Source organism: Thermobia domestica, chromosome 7 (genome assembly GCF_964235325.1).
Source record: "Thermobia domestica chromosome 7, izTheDome1.hap1.1, whole genome shotgun sequence".
Taxonomy (NCBI): domain Eukaryota; kingdom Metazoa; phylum Arthropoda; class Insecta; order Zygentoma; family Lepismatidae; genus Thermobia; species Thermobia domestica.
Window position 1 is genome coordinate 48483260 of NC_137460.1, and position 18976 is coordinate 48502235.

The following is an 18976-nucleotide window of genomic DNA, read 5'->3' on the forward strand; positions in this document are numbered from 1 at the left end:
ATGATCTGGTTAGGGACCTTAATCTTTCAAAAGAATCGTCTGAATTACTTGCTTCCAGATTGAAGGAGAAAAACGTACTAGAACAAGGAACTAAAATCACATTCTACCGAACAAGGGAAAAGGAGTTTTTACCATTTTTCACTGAAGACACAAATCTCGTATTCTGTCACGATGTTAGAGGTCTCCTAGAACACATGGGTCTTCCAGAATACAATCCAGATGATTGGCGCCTGTTTATTGATAGCTCCAAGCGAAGTTTAAAATGCGTCCTTCTACACAATGGCAATAAATATGGCTCAATTCCAATCGCTCATTCAACACGACTGAAAGAAGAATATGAAGCAATTGTTTTGGTTATGGAAAAAATTAAATATCAGGACCATCAGTGGGTGATTTGTGTGGATTTAAAGATGGTGAACTTTCTTCTTGGACAGCAAAGTGGCTACACAAAATATCCTTGTTTTCTATGTCTGTGGGATAGCAGAGACAAAGCAAACCATTGATCAAAAAAAGAGTGGCCGCAGAGAGACGACAAGGTTGTTGGTAAGAAAAATATTATTAACATGCCTATTGTTGAGTGTGACAAAATCATTTTGCCACCTCTACATCTCAAGCTCGGTTTGATGAAGCAATTTGTAAAGGCGCTAAATAAGGACGGGCCGTGCTTTGCTTACATGGGAAACAAGCTACCTCAGATCAGCACAGAAAAATTAAAAGCTGGAATATTTGATGGTCCCCAAATAAGACAACTCATGAAAGATCCGGCTTTCGTGGAGTCCATGAATGAGACTGAACGTAGAGCTTGGACCTCATTTGTAGAAGTTATCAAGAATTTCCTTGGCAATAATAAAGCTGATAACTATGTTGAGCTAGTGAACCAGATGCTTAATGCATTCCAAAAACTTGGATGTAATATGAGTATCAAAATTCATTACCTGCACAGCCATTTGGACCGTTTCCCAGACAACGTAGGCAGTCTGAGTGAAGAACAAGGTGAAAGATTTCACCAAGATATTAAAACAATGGAGGACCGCTACCAAGGAAGATGGGATGCCCATATGATGGCAGATTACTGCTGGAACCTAAAAAGAGACTGTGCAAAGAAACATTCAAGGATGTCACGAAAACGAAGCTTCCGAAGTGTTGAATAGATCGTTTTGAACAAATTATTTGATTTTTTATTCATAAAAACTATTATAAAATGTAGTTACAGAGTTATTATGTACTTGATGTTTGTGTTTATATGGTTTTCATTATTTTCAAAGTGTTCCAAATAACAGATTTAAATGTCATAGTTTTCTTTTCACTTACAGTAAAACAGCACCTATGCAATTTTCAACGTTGTAGCAGGTCAGTCTTGCAATTACTATATCTCAAAAACTAAAGCTGTTAGGGGAAAACTAACGCCATATTTGGATTCAGCGTCCCAATTCTACTTCAAATCAGCTAAGAAACACCCGGCACCAAAACCACTGTAAGCCAGTGTTATTAGTTGAAAAACAAGTTAAGTGTTAACCGGCTATTGTCCATATTGGATGTTCCATTTTGTGATACATCTTTTATTTTAAAACAATAATCAGTGGTATAGTCGACCTGGGCTTGATTAAGCTGCGACATTAAAACTTTATTCCTCGAAAGAGGATCAAGACAAGTCAAGAAGTTTCGCGATTCACGTGCACAAATACTTGAATCATTAGAAGAGGTTGTGCATCTTCACTGCTCCCTTTGCCTGGCCTCCAAGAAGTCCCGATGTGAGGACACCAGACAATGTTCTCTGGGGTTTTATAAAGCAACAAGTAAGAAACGCTCGATATCACACAACGCAGGAGTTACGAGGAGCTGTGAAACACACCTTCACCCTCGCGACTCCGGAGTATCTCCGCAAAACATCTGCGGGAACTTGGTGCAGAATTCAGCTGTGTTACGACATGGCAGGTTGATCATACCGATGATTATGACTCTTAAGACTTCAAGGTAACTGTGTACAGACACTCTACCATAACTAATACTATACTTTTGAAACTAAACGGGGGTACGCCCTCTTTCTGACAACCCTGTAGTTTCGACTAGAATTTCATCTATCACTTAGGACTTTTGCTGTTAGAGGAGTGAATTATTCTTCTCCTCGTAAGCATTTCTATTTAACAATAGACCATTTTTGGGATGACAGCTCATATCGTGTTTCATGAACATTTGATAATTTCCAGGAATGTTATAATTAAACATACTTGTTCAATATGGGGTAGCCTGGCACGCTGCTTTTGATTTACTGTGCACATTTCCTCCTTTTGCAGGCAAAGTCTACGTGAAACTAGCGGGGAAAAAAGTCAGCGTCGAAAGCTGTCTACTGTCATATATGTAACTTCCGCTAGTATAACGCATTTACATTTCTCGCTAAATAAGTTACACCAGTTTGAAACCTCGTGTCAAACATTGAATACAAATACATAGTGAATCTGTACAGATTGAATACATGGTGACAGAAAGAGTATTCCCCGATTTTGAGCGTATCTCAGTGTCTCAAACAGAAATAGTGAACGAAAATGAAGAGTGACATCTCCGCCATTCATTCTATTTCCCCGTTCGTGGATTTTGGTTTTAGCGTTTATTTTCTACTTTTTTTTAAAAAAAAAAAAAACTTACTTTTCGATCCACATAAACACCGGCTAGCATGATAGAACATGGGTTAAAATAAACTCTCTCTCATCATAGTTCACGTCGAGTTATACGTTTTGGATTACTTTTATTTGGACAATCCTTAAGTATAGATCAGGGTTTCCCAACCTGGGGGTCGCGAAGAGAAACGGAAGAGATAAATAAAATTAGAATCTAATATCGGAAAATATTTTTAAATATGATTTTGAATTTTTTTCTGATAGGCATATTTTTATTTTTATATCTACTGTTAAGAACAACAAAAAAAAAGTAGATCTACTAAACATTTTCAACAGGTGCAGAGTTGTTTAAAAATCGGTTTAAATTCAAGATGTACGATATGAAACTAATGAGAACTGCACATTGAAATACCAGAAAAATATAAATGCAACAAAACATGGATATTGGAATACAATTAAAATTGAAAGCTAATTAGATACCATAGCATAGTGTGATTTCACTAGTGCGGAAATGTCCGGTTCAATCTTCGTGACGCACATTATCAAGTCATTTTAAATACTCAATAACTTTTTTTAAAAACTGTCCAAGTTTTTTAAAACCAAAATTAGAAATCACTTTATTTTTTTATCATATGATCCAAAGTTAAGAGAGTTATGAAGTTTTGAAATTTTCAAACGGCCTTCATTTTGAAACAGTATGACGGATCGGATTCGATATTTGTAATATGAATGAACTGACCAAATTTGGTTTTAATCCATTCGCTTTTAGGCAAGTTACTGTATCCACTACATATACAAGAAACGGATTCTAGTATTATAGAAATAGATGGATAACGTGAATAAGCTTATTACAAACCAGAAATTATAAGGGGGTCGCTGGCAAGAGGATGTGATAAAATGGGGGTCGTGATAGGAATTAGGTTTGAGAACCACTGCTCACCACATACTAACCAACATTTACTATATGTTGTCTGTAATGGAAAGACTCTAATAATATAGCATATGTTTGCCGAAATATAGTTTGTTAGCATCTGTTATCCGGTGTATTGCCCGTAACAGCATATAGAGAAACTCCTGATTAAAAATGACGCAATAAAAACAAATGTTAATGGATTTTTATTCAAGGTATTTCAAATGCATATGGTTTATTTCCATTTATTTATTTGTTTCGTTTGTGCAGTTAAATCTTCTACTTTTTAATCCTTGTGGCCACGCCCCTACTCCCATGAAGGACATGGAAATACATTCAAAGCAGTCATCAGTTTTTATTTTGTAACTAATGGGAAATGTCGGTAGTTGTATCTATTCATCAATATGTCTGGAAGCAGTTTGACAAATGGCCAGAGACTACAACCATCTAACCGCCTTTTCCTATTGACAATTTGAGCTTTCACTGCAGTGTACGCATCAATACAGCTTGCTAGAAGAAAAAAAAATTCACTTCTCTTTTATTTTCCCATAGAAATGTTCCTTTTCCCAAAACTAGTGACTTTTTTAAATGTAATGTTCACTCTCCTTTCTGTGATGGCTAAACTTACCAGGAAAAAAGAAAACTAATTACTGTGCAGCATTATCAAGTGCTATGTATGATGAAATCTAGAGTTGGCGAAACTGTTACACATAAATTATTTTAGTAAAACTTCGTGCTTTACTCAGATTTTGTTTTAATTTTCTTCTTCTTGTTCACCTCAACCATAGGTTAGTGGGCAACATGGAAATTTTAAAACTTTTCTCTCCCCTGGGAGAGCTATTTTATGCTTTGATAAGGCCTCTTCTTTGTAACTGCACCTAGATATTCTGTCCTTGGTCTTCCTCTTCCTGGTTTTCCTTCTGCCTTTCACTCTAGCAGTACAGTAATCCAAACGGAGTGTCGAATAAGATGGCCAAGCATGCTCTTTCTTCGTTTTCCTATTACCTTCATGATCTGTCTTCCTTCATTAGCTTCCTTTAGTACGTCTTCATTCCTTTTCCTTTCGGTCTATGATATGCGCAGCATTCTGCGCCAACACCACATTTCAAATGTTTGCAGGTTGGACATTTCAGCTTTTCCCAATGTCCACGTCTCTGATCCGAATAGCGCCACACTCCATACCAGTGTCTTAATAAATCGTTTACAAACCTCCAACGTCACATTTCTTGATGTTAGTAGTCCTCTTTTCCTATTGAATGCTTGTTTACTCGTGCTATTCTGGAACTCACGTCTTTTCACTTCTTTCGTCCGAGGATATTTGACTTCCTAAATAGGGGAACGTCTTAACGTCTTCGATTTTCTCTCCATCTAGCCATACGTTTGCCTTTTCCTGTCCTGCTCTTGTGCACTTTACCACTTTGATTTTCTTCTTATTTATCTTCATTTTGCATGCTTTTTCCAGTTGGTCGTTCAAGTTTGAAAGTGCTTCCTGTAAATCATTTTCGTTCTCCGCTATCAATGCTGTCATCAGCAAACCTTATTGTGCTGAAAACCTGACCATTTACTTTTACGCCTATCTTTTTTTTTCTTTTATCAAAGAATTCTTTCATAGCCTCTTCTATATAGACGTTGAACAGGAGAGGTAAAACTCCACATCCTTGCCTTACTCCTTTACTTATTCTTGCTTCTTCTGATCTCTTCCTATAACAGCTGTCTGGTTCCTATAAAGTTGGTATATTATTCTTCTGTCTCTGTAATCCACTTTCAGATTCGTCATGGTTATAGATTCTCGGGACTAACCCACAGAAAAATTATAAAACGTGAATATATTTACTTTTTAGGAGGTATAAAGAGGATGAAAAAAATTTTCTATGTTATTCAAATGGGATTTTTTAAATTTATAATCTCATGCTTTAGGTACTTGGAATTGGGATAAAAACTTGAAATTCGGAACGTTTGTACGTTTTTGTTAGCGCTACCTAAGTAAAGCACCAAAATTGAAAATTTACAACTTTAGTGGCGTTTTATGAGCAATTGTAAAATGTTCCCCATGTTTTTTATATGGCAAGTTTTTACACCTCAAAATTATTGGGACACTTTCTGTAGTGCTACAATGATTAAATTTGGCAAAATTTAGCCTTCCAGGACTAACCCACAGGAAAATTGCCAAAAGTGAATATACCTGACCCATGACCTGCAAAAGGCTAGCAATAACAAATAAACAGTAACCCTCTGAAAATGAGAATCCAACATCATTATCATACAATAAGTGGATACATTGTGAATGACAAAACAAAGGCTACTGTAAAAATAAATTGCGAGTGACTAAACAGAGTATTAAGAAGCAAAGGATGATACACATAAGAAGCGAGGCCGTAGGCTGAGCAAACGCGGGGGTCTAGAGGCGAAGCCCCAAAGTAGCCAAAGGCTAATCTTATATATGAAAGAGAATGTTTATCCCCTTCACAAATCTACACTATTGGCTTGACATGCTTTTAGGTATCTGTAGGACACAAACAGCTCGTAGATTATATCTCAGGTTATTTAGATATTTTATGCGTGTTCTAAGGAGGTGACGAGAGATTCAAAACTTATGCCGAAAGAATCTCAGAAGAATCTGGAATTAGGGAGATAAAGCTCAATAGATAGAACTCTTTACTAAAAATAGTACTCCTTACTGTATATCCCTATATATTCAAATCCATCTGTCTCATCATTATTAGGAAAACACCTGAACCGTTTCAAATGATCTTTTAACGTAGTTAGAACTTGTAGCTATAATGAAATGAAATATTTTAGTTATATTTCCCACGGTTATGCCGGCTAGGATAAAGGAGTCGGTGATGATGAGAAATGAATGAAATAGTGGAATGAAGAAAGTGGGAGGAAACGGGAGAACACCGAGAAACTTCTCGCACACGGTGTTTGTCCACCACGAGCACGAGCTGGAATCGTTCCAGGGACTCCACGCACCAGAGGTAAACGCTCTATCACTGATCCACTGAGCCGCAGTTAGCACTTGTGTCTAGCAAAGGATTGTATATCATTTCCTTCAGGGAAGAAAACAAGTTCAAATCTACATTTCAATTATTCCAAATATCTTATTATTCCCGTGCAAAGACTGCGGATTTCGGCTACTTAATTACGAGATGCGTCATATAATTGTTTTTTTTTTTTTTTTTTGTTTCATAATTTGTTATAATAATGATAATTTTGGTCTTTATACCTACGAGTATTATCTGAATATATTTGTAGGCGGAGGTAAAATGTCCTCCATTCACCATGATGTGCGCATTCTCTCACTTTAGTTTTTCAGTGGCTCAGGGGTAGCTGGTGTGTTGTAGTCGAACGGTCTAAGGTGTTATCCCAGACAGCATGCTTGCTTGCTGATAGCTTGCCTCTCGCTTTTATTTTGATTTTATTTCGCTTTCGCTTATACACAAAAGCTTATTTTTGCTTATCGTAAGCTGTAGTGAGGGCAACCCAAGCTTCAGTTGCGAGACGCTTGAAGTAAAAAGCCAGTGCGCGTTCGATTTTCAGTTGTTCTCAAAAACCACGTGACGCTGACCTCTTAACTTTCGGCGACAAGGTAGTGTCTTTTTAGTATTCACCTTGAATAAAGGGCAAAACTTAATTATTTTTTTGTTAATTGTACCGTCTAGTACTATAGTCCCACGTACCTTGTCGCTCTTTATTTCCTATTTCGGTAACCATGAGGCATAACGAATTGGGGTATTTATGTATAAAGCATAAATGTGAGAATAGATGGTAGCAGATCTGAGCCTATTTATTTCGCAAAAGAATACAGAACTGTTGCAGATATTCTAATATAAACTTGAAGTTTAACTTTCGGTGTAAACTTTATCTGAATGTTGTGTTTAAAGTATAAATATTTTTCTGCGGTTTTATATAAAAAGGTAGAAATTTCAGGTACTCGTGGCCAATATAGCAAGATGTTGGATATTGATAAGAAGCAACGTCTTGTTGTTTGTATGTCACCAGTTTCATTTTGTTTCTGGTATAAATATGTTAATGTCTTTAAAATAATGAATAAAGAAAAAACCCTTAGACCAACCAAAATTGTTATAGCCTCCACAAAACCAATGCAACACTTTAGACGGGTAGACCGTTAAAAAAAAATCGCGTTGCTTATCACAACAAAGCCGTTATGATTATGATTATTTTCATCTTTTGCAGAAGCAGATCGGGGTCGTGGATGTTTTCACAGCTCTGCATTTGCTTCAATAATTGGAAAGTTGAGGGAAAATATATGTCATAGATGTTTTTGTTGTACTTAAGGATTGTAGCATGGATTTAGTCAGACGATTGATATATATGGATTTCTTACTTTTTTATGTTTCATCTAAATTTGCTTGCCGTAAGGTTACATATGGCATGTTTGGCGTGTCTTTTGCTTTCAATAAACTTAATAAGGGTTGCCATTGATGAGCTACGCTTATACTTAGCTTGCGTTTGAGATAATTTGACTTGTGTTTCAGTTGTGAAGACAAGCTTGCTGCAAGCCTTGCCCTGATGTAACTAATTTGCTTGCCACAAGCTTGCAGCAAGCAAATTGGCTTGCATTGTTTAGCTTGCGGCAAGCCAATTACCCTGCAACCGCAAGGTTGCCGCCACCTTGCAGCAAGTTTAAATTGCTGTGTGGGATGCTGGCGATCGTGAGGTCAATTTGTTGAAGTCTTTCTAAAGAGCCTGGGCGTTTCTATTTTTTCTTGATCTTTCTGTGTTCTTGCCGAGTCTGGTAGTCATCAATAGTGTCGAGACACGAATAATCAGAAAAAGTTTACTTTTTAATGTGTTAGAGCGCTCGTATCTAGTGCGAGAGGTGCTGGTTCGATTCCGGAACCGTGTGGAACACGTACTAAAAAGGAAGGTAACTTTTCAGTGATTAGTGCAATAAAAGTAAAAGCAACTATTATTTTAGTACTGTATTTTCGTATTTAAAAATATATCTTAAATAACATTTATTGCTTTCTGATTTTAGTAACCTCAGGTCATGTTTTATTAGCAATGTTCATAGACCGATAGAAAGACCTAGCTTACAATTCACGTACAGTTTACCTGACGCAAACAAGAAGAGATTGCTCTCGTATCCAAATATTGATGATTTCGATTAACCTCCATTGCATTAGCTATTGGGATGACAAATATGGAGGGAATGATAGGTGATTTCAGATTGACAGCTGGGAATTAGCCAACATACTAGGAATTTATGCTTACCAATAAGTAGTGAGGAAGTATGATTATGTTGTAGTTTGTAATTTAATTGATTGGTATACATGAAGAGCAAAGGAGAAAAATTAAAGAAAACAAATAATGATTACGTAAGTCTTGTCGCCTGCAGTGTTTCTTCTAATCATGATTTCGGGAGGATGGTATTTGATTCCCGGAGTTGGTTAACCATTTCTGCCCGGAGCTACGAAAAATTATTTTGCTCTTGGTAGTATCCCAGCATAGAGTTACTAAAATAACCACTAGAGGCACAATTGTCGCTGCAAACGCGTTGCCCTTTGAACCGTTCCAATATACAGGGTGTCCCAAAAGTAATGGTAAAAAATGAAATCACTGATTCCTGGCACCAAAACGAGAAAAAACGTTTATATGATCTATATAGTCCAGAAGTACTCAGGGGCGGAGCTAGACAGCTTCGAATATGTGAAGAAAGGAACTTTACACTTGCCAGCTGAATAATGACAGGAGCTAGGAACGGGGTCCATAAATACATAAAGATCACTTTTATTTGATATGTTAAATGCATGTTACATAACTGCGCCAGAGATTCTATATACGTCATTTAGGGATTCACCGATGTCTGTACGGCAGAGATATTGACACGGTGCAGTAAAGATGGAAACCATACAGAAAAAAGTTGTTATCCATGGTACTATTGCATGCACATGTACAATGGGAGTCAACACAGCAAATACCACTTAGCATAGCTGGATAATATCAAGGGACAATGGAAAGTGGTATACCACATGGAAACTTGCAGGTAGAGGGTAGAAATACGAACAAGTATAACAAGTCGTGTAAAGTAATGAAATAACAGGCAGATACACAACGACGTACTGTACTTGTAACATAGTATCTTACACAGATTAGGACTACAAACTATTAGGTCATACGTGCTAACAATAAACGTACCTACAAAAGATGTTCAAAGTGCTGTCCTCCCACGTCTATGCAACGTGCTAATCGTAAGTTTCGAATACATTCCATCACTCCCGGTGTGTTGCGTAACTGTTCACACGCATCTTCAATGCAGTTTTGGAAATCGGTAAGTTCCTTTCCCTAAGCGTGAAGTTCCTTTCCCTCCCACATTAGAAGCTGTCTAGCTCCGCCCCTGAGTACTTCCGTACTATAGATCATATAAACTACTTTTCTTGTTTTGGTGCCAGGAAACTGTGGTTTCATTTTTTTTACCATTACTTTTGGGACAACCTGTATAACAAAAGCGCGCTTTCATGCCTTATGTGTTATTGACTTGGAGGGACAAACTCTATTTCTTCTGCGACTTATTTCATTGGACAGAGAAATTTAAAAGGGAAAATGGCAAACCACTTCACGCTTAAGGTACACATATTTTTAGATATTGGAAAATTATTCATCTGCAAAGGTATTTTAATGTGTAAAATCAAGATTACTGTTGTGGCCCACTTAGTGGTTCGATGAACTGCAACGATCTTGTTCAATTGCTTTGAAATCTAAAATTCGTATAAATTCAATCATATATGAAGGAAGGTTTATAACTCCTCGAAAACTTCAAAGCAAATAATAACTTATCCACTGAAGATTAGTGGCAGTCAGGCAAGTACTCAGGAAGTAGATCTGGAGTATCGATTCTCAAAATTTGAATCTCAATTTAACAACTATCTATTGCTGACATCTACCGGATAAAGTTGAAACATCCATTGCGCGACGAAGCACGCACCCAGAATTTTTTTGGGGATGAGTCCAATACTACAAGCTACTGCATCCATGTATAAATAGTATTGAAAGGTATTATTCTGAACCCGGAAAGATTATATGTAATTGTAAAACACTTTTACCTATATTTTCAGAAAAAAAAGATTATAAAAAAATTACATTTCTTTTATGAGAGAAAGAGTTCAGATCAAGTGAAAAATCAAATTTTTATGCTTCATCAACCATTTCCATGGTTAACAAGTATAGTTTTACAGAAAAAGTGTACAAATGTATGATGAAATTGGAATTTTTTTCGAGGAGGTGGTCCGAACCTGGTGGATCTCGCTCGTGACTCTCAAACTGTCAACTAGAGTTCATAAATATATATATATATATATATATATATATATATATATATATATATATATATATATATATATATATATATATATATATATATATATATATATATAAAGTACTCTTTTAAGTAGCAGGTTGTACATATTAATTATCGTCTTCACTGACACAGGGGTCGCGGAGGCTCAGGTACAGCGTTTACCTCTGGCGGATGGGGCCGTGGATTCGATCTCAACCAAGTGAACTTTGTGGTATACAAACACCGTGTACGTGGGTTTTCTCGGGGTTCTCCCGTTTCCTCCAACTTTCTTCATTTCATTCAATTCTCATCATCACCGTCTCCTTTAACCTAGCCGGTAAAAACTTGGGACGTAAAACTTAAAGATTTCCTGTCATTTCAACTGACAACTATATGTTTGTATTTTTTTTTTATTTTACCATTTGCATATGGAAATGTTTTAAAAACGTTCGTTACTGACGAGTATTTGCAGATTAGATAATTTAACATTATTTTAATTTCAGTATTAGCTATTATATAGTTACATTTTCATCTCGGGGAACTATCAAATCTCTTTTCTCTTGTAATTGTTGAATTAAAATGATGCCACTAACACTTGATATCACTGCGAAAGAAAATTTCTCGATAAAGGCCGAGAAATTATTTTCTCTCTATTATTTTCTGAAACTATTCAATTTCACAGAGTTTTTTCACACTCAAAGATTTAAAACAATAGAGATTGAATTGTTTAAGTTCAAAGGGAATTGTACTTCATTTTACTTTCCTTTTATTGATAATTTTTTTCGGTTCTTATTTTCAGCTTTTCTTTTGTGATACGATCTCTACGTGAATTACGTATTTTGCGATTAGCTTAAGTGGAAATATTGAAAATAATTAGATCTTGTCTTTTGTCTTTATAACAAGATGCTAAATTTAATTTAACGCATCTTTGACAAGAACTATCTATATAAAAAAAAAGCCTAATGAAATGCTAAAAAAACTAGCTCTCTTCTATACTTCTTTTCTTGTCAATAATTTCCAATTTCAGAAACGCCCTTATGAGTACATTCTTCCGCAAAATGAGGAGCAATTAATTTTTCTTGAGGTATAGCGAACTGTGCTCAAACAGTCCCACTCATTCTGAAGTTTCTAAGAAATAAAATGCGATTTTTATTTTCATGTATGATCTGTAACTTGGAAATATTCCTGGAAGAGGAAGCATTAATATTTGGCTCCCCTAGAATAAAGATATGAAGTTGGGCCCATATTAAAATATGAAATTTAGATTTTACCAAACATTGTTAAGTTCATGAAATCTAGGAGGCTTAGGTGGGCAGGTCATGTAGCCAGAATGGAAGAGAGTAGCAACTCTTTTGAAGTTTTAATTGGAAATCCAATCGGTAAACGATCATTAGGAAGACCTAGGAGCAAATTGGAGGCAATATTAAGATGAATCTCTCAGAAATAGGAATACAAAGTAGAAACTGGATTCAAAATTAGCTAAGCACATACTTCAATGGAGAGATTTTGTGAAAGCGGCATTGAACGTTCGGGTTCCATAGGACATAGAGTTAGTGGGATAGTTAGACTTTAAAACCTTAATTAATACTTTATTTCTAGGGTCCTTAGTACCTAAATAGGGCCCAGATTAGTTTCATCTTAGGAAAATAAAATAAATATTGTTCAAATAATGGGGTAGCAGCAGAACCTTAAATTATTTTCAATTCTTTCAAATATACTATATGATAGGTCATTTTAGTCTGCACAAATTAAAATTGAGAGAACAATATTTGACACACTTAAAGCCTTAAGGAATATATATTTTTTTCTAGGGACTCTAATAGATGGAATTTTAGTAAAATAGGCCCAAATCACATTTTTTTGCTTTATTTAAGACATTTTGCGTGTGTGTGTGTGTTGGTTTTGGTACGTGATGAACTTTTTCCATGCTTCATTTATACACTTGTATAAGTTTCATATTATATAGAGTAAGAAAGTTTTAGATAGTGAGGAGGACCCTTCTTGAACGAAGGGTTCTCTGACAGACACAGAATCTCAAGAACTACCTGGTGGTTCAGCATCGATTTTGTTCACACGATATAGAGGAGCAACAGTTAGGAATCAGGCTTCTTGAGAAAGGTAATCCCCAACCGGAAGAGGTTAAAATCAACCATTTCCGGTTTTAACGTTAATCACTGTAGAGCAAAAGTAGAAATAGATACCGAGAAGTAATTTCCTGTAATTTAAAGTATATATTGAAGCTTTCCTGGCGACGTATTATGAACAGGTCTTCTCGGGCTAGCAGCCAGGTAAATACTGTTATATCTTGCGACATTTCGATGGCTAACATCGTCCTCATCTTCAGGTGAATATGATGGTGCAATGGAATGTATGGAATATATATATACTCATGTATGTATGATTGGACTCTTCTGATTGGTGGTTGAAATGGCAGGTTCTGATTGGTGCTTGAAATGGCGCGATATGATTGGTGTCCATGTTTTACTCAGTTGTAATTCTGTGTCTCTGTTAAGGTTCGTTTTTCTTGTGAGATTGCAACAGCTTCTTTTATCCTCTTGTCCGAAACTCTCGAGCATTTTGCTATTATTTCGGTATCTGTGAACAAAATCTTATGTTGCTGTTTGATGCTAAGTTCAGACCTGCCCGAGAAGACCTGTTCACTTGCTGTAATTTGTTTAACAGGAACACATTTGATCTCCATCCTTAACTGCTTACTAAAACCGGGAGAAAAATTAAATGAAATAAAATTTTTCAGTTTTACGTCTCACGTTTATGGCGTGCAGGCTAAAGGAGGCAATAATGATGAGAAATGATGAAGAAAGTGGGAGGAAATGGGAGGACCTCGAGAACACTCATGCACACGGTGTTTGTTTGTTCACTACAAACCCCACTTGGCACGAGCTAAAACTAGAAGGAACAAAAACTCACTATAACTTTCAGTATTGAGTATCTATATGGAGCTGAAACAATGATATAACGAGATTTTTTTGAAAAAAAAAAAGAAGATCGACTTAGCGTTCTTATTATAGGAAACATCTTTTCTTTTAACTCTCTATTCAAACCGAAAGTGGCAGAAATCAACCAAAAACTCGAATAGATACAGAGAAGCGATTTTCCTCAATTAACTAAGTGGTTCAAGAATATATTCTCTATTTCCACTGTAATCTCTTCATTAAAACCGGAAATAATAGAAAACTATTATCATTTTCGGTTTCAATATTAATTAAGAAAATATCACGCAATAAGTAAATCTTAAATAAATAAATAAGTAAATCGGTTGCCATGGCAACACTAAAGTTTTTCTTTTTTCAGTGTAGAATGGAGGGTAAATGGAAAACGGTTTATTGAGAGGAGAATGAAGATGGCGTGAAATTTAAAATTGTGCTACCTCCTACAATCTTCTTTCAAGTACATCAGAGTATTTTTGAGTGGAGAGTGATAGAGAGGTAAGAAAATGTTGATAATTGTTCACGAGCAGACATCAATGAGAAAGCTTACATTGTTGAACCACTAAAAAGAATATTTAAATTTAAATTTAGACGTTGTGTAGACTATTCAAAGCAAATTTCTTCACTTAGTGTACACTGTTCAAAACAAACTTCTTGACGTATGTACAAAGTGATACTGTTATTTGTCTTCTTTATTTTTATGTTATCAGCAAAGGATAAATTTTTGTCTTATTCTTATGATAATGCCTAGAGAAATGAGCTTTGGTTTTCTTGTCTCCATCACGAACACCTGTATAATATATCTTTCCTTTTTGCCTTATTACAATCATAGTAAGTGGACCTTCCAAGATCGTCTCTTGAACAAGAACGAATTTTATTTTATTTTATTTTATTTATTTATTTATTTATTTTTGTAATAGATAGATAGAGTGAATATCTTGGTCGAGTTCGTTAATGAAGTCATTAATGAAATGAACATCCTTTAAGACCTTAACGAGTAACGGTGATTTGGTCACACTGTTTGTTTTAATAGGTCCAATATATTTCTAGCATCTATGCAACCTGTGCATTAGGGATATGACTTTTTAACTTTTTACAAAATTTCCTGACGTTGTATTTAGTGAACTTTTGTCTATACGTTACTTCTCTGGTGTTATTTTTGTTCTGGGTTGGAAAAACGTCCCGCACCTAATCTATTGTCATATGCGAGGTAAGTGAAGAAAACGATATATGATAGGAATTTTTGATTCGCAAAACATGATAATGGAAAGAAGTCTGGCATCTAGGAAAGGTTTAATAGACATTGGTATAATATAAATTGTGGTAATGTAATCTATTTATCGTATATTTACAACCAAAATATACAGATCTTTGTCTGCACATCAACCCATCAGGCACGCAGAAATTCAAAGATTCCTATGTAAATAACACATTGTGTTTTGTTGTAAGTTATAAGTAAGCAACATAGATACAAGTTATTTTCCAAATTTTAATTTATACTATGCACATTAAACACTTTTGCAAATCAGTTTTATTGGTGTTACAAGCCTAGTAGGTTGATTTGCCGGTGATAAAACTTTAGTAATCTTTGCTTTTATACGTATTTGCAACAGTGGTTCCCTCAATTGTCTTTCTAGTTGCGATCTTTTCTATTTTTAGATTAAAAATGTCATTCAAAACCAAAAGATCAAAATCAGCAGTTGAATCAGCTGGAAAAAAAGTGGACACAGAACTTAGCGACATGTAGAAAACGCCGACCCAGCATACCAGAAATGAAAACGTACATGAGTGAAATGTGTAAAATGCCTACAAACAGAGACATAGTTGGTAGATATTTGGGGTTGTACGATGAACTAAAAGGGCAGTCGGATAGAATAAAGATAATCTCTTAAGAACTGTGTAGACTTTGGGAGAAGCTGTATTTTCCTTTGCTTACTATGCAGCAAATTTCAGCAAAAGTTGCCAAGCTGATACAGTTGTTCGTAAAATACAGAAAAAGGAGGAATGAGGTATTTGAAAAATCTCTCACTAGTGCCTTCGATATTACAGAGGAAAAGGAAACTGGCTTTGCAATGAAGACAAAGAATTGTATAGAAAACAACTTGAATCTGGTGGCCGAGTCGGATACACTACAGAGAAAGTTGCCTCTATATCAACGATCCATCTTTCAAAAAGGCGAAGTTGCTCAATTGGTCCATGTACACGCCAAGTACAACATGTGAGTATCAGTGATACTGAAGAAGGTAACGTCGGCAGTGACTCTGAATTTTCAGAAGAGCCTCCCCCTATGAAACGTAAGTATCAAGCAACAAAATCTGCAGCCAAACTCGTGTCAAAACTGTCTCTGTCTATATGAAAAGCAGCGAAAGTTCTTCAGAACTTGGTTGAGGAAGAAATAAATGTACCCACACCTTCCCAATCGGGGATTTTGCGTCGAGTGATCAAGGAAGCTGAAACAATGAAGAACCGGCTTAAAGAAATTTTCGGTGAACAGGAATTCTGCTTGCATTTTAATGGGACGAGAATAGGAAGAAAAGATTATCAAGTGCAGAATTGTGAAAGAAGTCTTCACCTTGGAGTTTTGGTTTGTGAAAGCAAATCCGCCGAGAACATCTATATTTGCAGGCCTTGTTGGATGAGTATAATGCATGGAAGAGTATTAAAATGATCATTTATGACATCACAGTATTGAATATAGGGCACAAAAGTGGTTTTGTTGTTAGACTCCAGAGACATTTTAAACAAATGGGTTTTCGATGAGCCTCATTTTATAGGATGTCAGCACCATATTCTTGACCTGGTTCTGCGACACTGGATGGATTCAGTATTCCCAACAAAGTCACGGTCATCCAGCTTCAACTACCAATTCATTGAAGATGTTTTGGCTCTGTATGAGGACTTACAAGAAAACTATTCTGGCACAGGAAAGGTACAACCACGTGAAAACCCAGGATGGAGAAATGGTTTCCGGTCTTTATTTGAACTTTGTGAAGGATATAATTTCTTCCGGAAGGAGAACAATTGGCCTCAGTTGAACTGGCAGAAGCTACCTTCCCTTAACAATGCTAGGTGAAATTCATGTGCAATCTATGCATGGTTGCCTTTTTTTCCCTTTCAAAATGGAAAGATCAGCTACAACGTGCTTACGACTTCATCGCAACTACATGGACAAAGGTATGATTTTCAATTCAGCACTATACAGAGGACACATACAATGAATTGCATGCTGCTATCTCCGACCTAAAGTGTCCTAAAGCTTTAAAGTGGTTTTCCGCTCAGTGGGTAAAAGAACGTTCTATGCTGGATGTGAATCGCTCAAATATGGTGGCCGAGCGAGCTGTGAAACACTTGCAAAAGTGACAAATATCTCAACAGCAAGTTCATTAACAGTAATTCACAAATTTAAAACCATTTTACTAATGTACTGTATAGAATATTCAGTGCCAAATGCAGACTGTGTAAGTAGGCGAATTTTCTTTTAATGCTAAAACAGCATCAATGTAGGTGCGGGAGCTTTTTTCACAATTAAACAAAATCAAAGACATTTTCGAGGTTTGCAGCCAAATGTTCATTGTTTGCCACCCCAGGCTTTTCAATTTGAAAAAAGTCATATACCTACTGTGCATCGATAAAGTATTGCTGGTTACCTGTATTAAAAGATACATAGATATTTTTATTACAAGAAGTTCATTAAATGAAGTCAACATCCGTTAACACTTTAACGAGTAAAGGTCACTTTAATACACTGTTTGTTTTAATAAATCCATAGCATTTCCTAGCATCTATACAACCTGTACATCAACAAAGTATTGCTGGTTGCCTGTATTAAAGGATATGTAAATTTTCTTTCTGCAAAAAAGTTCATTTTACTTTCATTTCGCTTGACGGTCTTTTCTGCCTTTACCAGAGTTTATTTAGTTTTTAATATTTGTTCTAATTATGAAACAGCGTAGTATTAGAGATTAAAAGGTGTGACAAATATGTGTGCCAAGAATTTAATCTAGTTATCTATACAACGTAGATACAGTGTCCAGAAGTCCCTATATACCATTTAGTAGCATAATTACTTTTTACTGTTGATACGACTTTAAGCTTAATACATACGTACAAAGAGCAGTTACTGGAGCTGAAATGATATATTTAGCTAAACATCATTAAACATTCTACAGTAGTTTTAGAGGTTTAGCTACACATAAAAGAGAACTAAATTAAACTCCACTGAAAGTTAAAAACACTATAATGAAACACAAGCTGACTACTATTTAGCATTAGCAGTTTCAATTATATTTCTCTTTTTATTCTCTCTTCTTAAAAAAAAACGCTTTCAAATTGCTTTGATGACAATTTAGAAAAGTTAATAATGATTAACAATTTTTAAAAAAACGAACAATTAAAGAGAAAACAGAGTAGCACTGAGCCAAAAGTTTAAATAAATGTAAGAGCGTGGTTGAATATTTTGAAAATGTTCAGAGAATGAATATACCTAGGTATATTAATTTTTTATTTACAGGTTTCGTATTTAAGAAATATATACAGTAAAACTTTTCAGCGTAGTCATTTCGGTAATGTTATAAGCAATTATTAAAATTCTCTTGCCCATTCTTCGCACGGGGGGAACAAATTTGTTTAAAATATTTGAATCCTTTCAGCCTCTTAGGATACTCATTTCAATGAAAATGTAATGATGTAAATCCATAATGTCACCCTTCCCATTTTCACCCCCTCTTCTTAATTCTTATGTCAATGGGGGCTAAACTTAGTTTTTAATGGATCCGAATAGCGACCTCGAATACTATGGATTAGATACTAATATCATTCGTTTTCGATTACTTTTACTTGTCACTACTCTTCCCAGTCTCATGCCGATGGGGCATAAATATTACAATGTTCTGTTTGGTAATCTTAAATAACGAAACGGGGACTTAGACCTATTATCATTTATTATTTTAAAAAAATAATAAAACCTTATAAAGGTTTTTACAAAGTTCATGTAAGTCTCTAGATGTTTCCAGAGTTCAATAAAGATCCTCGGCACACAAAAATGGCCTAGGAGTAAAGGTTCAATTGCCCTTAGCTTGTAATGGCCTTAGACATTTATCGAGAATAACTCCTTCGCTCATAGTAGCCTCAGGAGTGGGTGATTAAAGGATATCTCCGCTCATAATAGCCTCAGGAGACATTTAAAGGAATTCTCCGTAGCTCA

At 35.6% G+C, this 18976-nt stretch overlaps 1 protein-coding gene and 1 long non-coding RNA gene across 13 annotated transcripts in view; one reads left to right on the top strand and one right to left on the bottom strand.

Moving 5' to 3' along the window:
* The window catches only part of LOC145690064 (uncharacterized), a 1134032-nt gene that overhangs the window by 719736 nt on the left and 395320 nt on the right, over nt 1-18976 (bottom strand). The window lies entirely within an intron of this gene.
* The window catches only part of LOC145690066 (uncharacterized), a 905981-nt gene that overhangs the window by 333857 nt on the left and 553148 nt on the right, over nt 1-18976 (top strand). For 7 of the 11 annotated variants that reach the window (XR_014132152.1, XR_014132151.1, XR_014132153.1 and 4 more), the window contains one exon: nt 14138-14271. The exons of 3 other annotated variants lie outside the window; for them this stretch is intronic. This is a non-coding gene — a long non-coding RNA (uncharacterized LOC145690066). The remainder of the gene's footprint in view (nt 1-14137; nt 14272-18976) is intronic. One more of the 11 variants, XR_014132156.1, reaches the window with a different exon arrangement.